A 4,679-nucleotide genomic window follows, 5' to 3' on the forward strand; every position below is an offset into this window, starting at 1 on the left:
GCCATGTCAGGACCACTGACTCACTCATGGCCCTCAGCAAAGCCTGAGGACATTACCACAACATCAGACAGCAGCAGACTACGTATGTCCACATGGATCTCAGGTTTCATTGGGGTCTGGGGCAGCAGCATGGGCCACTCACACTAACATGGCCTCCTGTGGTGTCAGAGACCATGGTGGTCCTTTAAGGAGGTCCAATCCAGAGAGTGAGATTCTCTTCAACTTGGACCTCTGTCGATGCCCAGAGCCAGGGGGATCCTGTGGCGTGAAGTAGGTTGGCGCCTGAGTCTGTGTCTCTGTAAGTGCTGTCATCCTCCCCCGAAGCCTACTGGGCACTAACAGAATGACCTCAGCCCTCTTTCTCACCTGTCACAGCCCACAAGTCTCCAGTCCTGCCTCTCTCCCTAGGGCACACACACTCTGTTCTATCTTTCCCACCTCCCCATCATACATTTGTGTTGTGGTGATACATAGAGTACCATAATTAACTTGCCTGAGGATCAGAGGACAGAGCCAGCCACTAGCTCAGACACACAGCCAGGCGGTGGTGGCATATACCTTTAATCCCAGCACTTGAGATCTCATGCCTTTGCTTGGGAAGCACACAGGCCTTTAATCCCAGGAAGTATTATGGCAGGGCAGAGAAAGGTATATAAGGCGTGAGGAAACAGGGACTCACTCTCTTTAGGCTGAGGATTTCGTAGAGGTAAGAACTAGTGGCTGGCTGTTCCGCTTCTCTGATCTCTCAGCTCTCACCCTCATATCTGGCTCTGGGTTTTCTATTAAAAGACCATCTATATTCGAACAACATCGTGTAGTGACATCCACCTGTCCTGGGCCTTGGGCCTGGGCTTACTTTGGAAACTCCTCCTCCTCCTTCTTCCTCTTCTTCTTTTTGGTTTTTCAAGATAAAGTTTCTCTGTGTAACACTCCTGGCTGTCCTGGAACTCATTTCGTAGATAGGCTGGCCTCAAACTCACAGGGCCTGCCTCTGCCTCCCGAGTGCTGGGATTAAAGATGTGTGCCACCACCGCCCAGAAGCCATTATTCTTATCTCAGTGAAGCCAACCCCAGGCAGCTCTTGTTGGGAGAAGCCAAAAATCCTCTGAAGGGAGGTGCAAGCGCAGAGGAGGCAAGGCCAGAGCAACTGAGGAATGATCTAGGGGGTGACAAGAAGGTTAGCTTTCTAGAGATTAAAGCTCTAGTCAGCTTTATCTTATCAGTCCATTCGTGAGGCTGATCATACCCTGCACACAATCACGCTGTGCTCCAGGACCCCAGAGCCTCAGGTCACTGAGGAGATTCGGAGTTATCTCAACCCTCTTTGCTCCTGGCTGTCACACTAATGTGGAGTGTGGAGCTTAGAGGAAGAGCCCTGGATACTTGAAGGAGTCTGTCAGTGGGCACTCCTCTGCCCAGACTGACGGATAAGGAGCATGCACAGCCACTGGTACCTGGGTATAATCTTGGTATGTCTTCCTCAGTGAAGGCCAGATTGTGTGGCTGAGGGAGGTTGGGCCAAGAAAGCTGGTCTGGAGCAGTGGTAGGAACCTTCAATAGCTGTATTGTTGGCTCTGGGCTGTGGCAGCAGAGGCTCCAGGGTCTGCTGAATGAGTCATCTGTGCTGTTGAGTTGGAATGCCCAGGTCAGGCACTCTCTTGGGAAGGTGACTTCCCAACCTACCCCCAACTCAACCCAGGCCCTGCCGTTTGGCTTGCTGTCAGGGGCCGTGGCTGTAACAAGTCAGCTCTCTGTGCTACTGGCTATTAAACTGTGGTCCTCCTTGTTGGAGGGTAAGCTCTGTAGATAGGCCAGGAACTGCCTGCCTTCATCAGCGCCGGCCGGCACCACCAGGCACTAATCCAGAGCTGGCTCAGAGGTGTTCCGTGTATGTCTGTGATGGATCATGCACGTGGGGACACATAAACACAGGGATGGATACATGGATGCAGAGCTTGCTGGTACCGTCATGCTCGCTTCTCCTGGTCATCTCATTCTTGACCTTTGTCCCTAATACTTCCTTACCAACTTCCAGCCTCCTCCACACTGTTGCCAGGGGATCATTCCAACACACCACCTAGTGAGATGCTTTCCGGGATTCCGGGCAACTCTCAAGAGGTAGCCACTCCCTGTCCGGCACCAAAGCTTCCTCTACCCCTGCCAGCTTCAGCAGCCCCCTCCCAGGTTCTCTCCTCCACTTCAAGCACTCTGGTATTCCCAGAACACCCTTCGTCCTTGCTCCTCTCATGGATGGCTGCTCTGTCCAAGGGCTCTGGTGCAGACCCTTCCCTGAGCTTCTCATACCTCAACACCAGCTGTAATCCCCCGTTAGCATACCTGCCTTCCTCTCCGTAACCTGAGACCCAAGTGGCAGGAACTGAGTCTAATCCATGCCTTTGGCATCCCCAGGACACAGCAAAATGCTAAGCGGTTGTGTAAGACCTGCCCGAAGACACTGGGTGGGAAGAGACCTGACCCATGGACACTTCTGCCCTCTGGTGTCCATTTTGAGCTACTGCAATTTCCTGCAGCTTTCAGGACCAGTAACATGGTTTAAGATCAAATCTGTTAGAAAGTATTTTTACTGGATCCCATCTTAGACCTATAAACCAGAAAATTTAGGAGGTGTGGCCTACTAATCTCTCTGTGTTAACGAACCCTCCAGGTGGTGTGGACACAAGGTTGCAAACTGTTCTTCCGGCATCTTGGGTAAGAACCTCTCCTGAGAGGCTGAGGGAATGGAGGAGACAGGAGGTGCCTGGGAGCAAGGTTGGAGAAATACAGGATGCTTAATTAAGGCTAAATTTCAAATAGAAAATGCAACATTTGGTTGCAAATGTTGCTTTAGACACCCAAACATTAAAAAGAATCCATTGTTTCTCTGAAATTCTTATTTAGCTAGGTGTGTTTTCTTTCTGAAGCCTTATGTAGAATACAGCATAATTCTATGCTGTCACCACCTTGAATCCTTTCTATTTAAAAAATTTATTATTTAGTCAGGTGGTGCTGGTACATGTCTTTAATCCCAGCATTCAGGAGGCAGAGGAAGGTGGATTTCCGTGAGTTCCAGGCCAGTTTGGTCTACAAAGCTAGTTCCAGGAAAGCAAGGGCTACACACACACACACACACACACACACACATACACACACACACACACACACACACACACACAGAGAGAGAGAGAGAGAGAGAGAGAGAGAGAGAAACCTTGTCTCAAAAAACCAAGTATATATCTTTTTAAATTTTGTGTGTGTGTATGTGTTTGTGTTTGTGTGTGTGTGTGTGTGTGTGTGTGTGTGTGTGTGTGTGTGTGTGTACAGGTCAGAGGACAGCTTCCAGGAGCTTATTCCCCCTCCCATCATGGATTCTGAGCCAGGAATCCAGGGAATCACGCTCACACAGCAAGCATTTTTGACAGCTAAGCCATCTCACCAGCTGCCATTTTGAATCTTAATAGTTCTAATTTGTGGGGTTTGTTGGTCTTACTTTTGTTGTTTTAGACAGATTCTCACTGTGTAGCCCTGGTTGTCCTGGAACCGGCTATGTAAACCAGGCTATGTAAACCAGGCTGGCTACAGGCTGGCCTTAAACTCACAGAGATCTCTCTGCCTTTGCCTCCTAAGTGCTGGGATTAAAGGCATGCACCCCCACACCTGACCTTAATATTTTTAAGCCAAGTATGGCAGCACACTCGTATAATCTCAGCATTTGGGGTTTGAGCAGGGGTGTGGGCAGCATCTGTCAGTGACTGGAGGGAGGCTGAGTGTGGGCTCCAGTTAATGCCCAACTGGGCAAGAGCCACTGTCCAGGCAGACAACCCAGGAAGATGGCAGCACAGCTGCAGATTGGCTTATTGAGCACCTACTGTGTGCCCGGCATGGTCCTAGAGACTGGGAACTCAAAGCTGAAAGAAGCAAGTATCGGCCCCGGCTTCCATGGAATGGCTCTTCCATTCTGCCAGCCTCTGTCTCAGGTGTGTGCCTGGACCCTAGTGCCCTAGTCTAACAGAGGGCACAGACTTGGTCATTTCTCAGAGGTCAGCAGAGGTCGCTGCACCCTTTGGACTAAGGAGACAGCTGAGTCGGCAAAACGTCTCATGAAGAAACCACTGGTCTTCCCTCCACCCCCCACCCCCGCCCCGCCATCTTTGCTGCTCCTTGCGGCCTGGGATAGGTGAGGTAAAGAGGGCAGAAAACATGCTACTTGTGTGACACAGTGGAGACCTGGCCTGGGGTGGCTCTCTGGGACATGGTGGATGTTCGAAGTTGACTGACAGCTTCCCCTTCTGGGGACCATGTCACCTGTCAGCTCGTGACATCTCCTCTAATGGTGAAATTATTTTTAGGCCACTCCATGTAGTTAAAAGGGAGGTTTATTTTGTGGGGTAACTTACAAATGAAGGGGTAGGTTGCAGGGTCTGGGAAAGGTATAGTGCAGTCCGGCGGTGTTCTCTGGAGAACTCTGCTCGGTCTACCTCCAGCGTCCAGGGTCCCCGGAACCAAGCTTGCTACCTCCTCTCAATCCTCCGATCCTCCATCTCCCGTTTCCTTCTCCGCCCTGCCTTGTGGGCGTGACCATTACCGAAGCCTCAATGGGGGTTGGAACTTCCAGGCCAATGCTGGGATGGCTACCCACTACACTCCTCCTAGATTTGATTGAGTCTGAGCAGTTTCCTCTC

This window comes from Onychomys torridus, chromosome 1 (assembly GCF_903995425.1).
Source record: "Onychomys torridus chromosome 1, mOncTor1.1, whole genome shotgun sequence".
Lineage (NCBI taxonomy): Eukaryota > Metazoa > Chordata > Mammalia > Rodentia > Cricetidae > Onychomys > Onychomys torridus.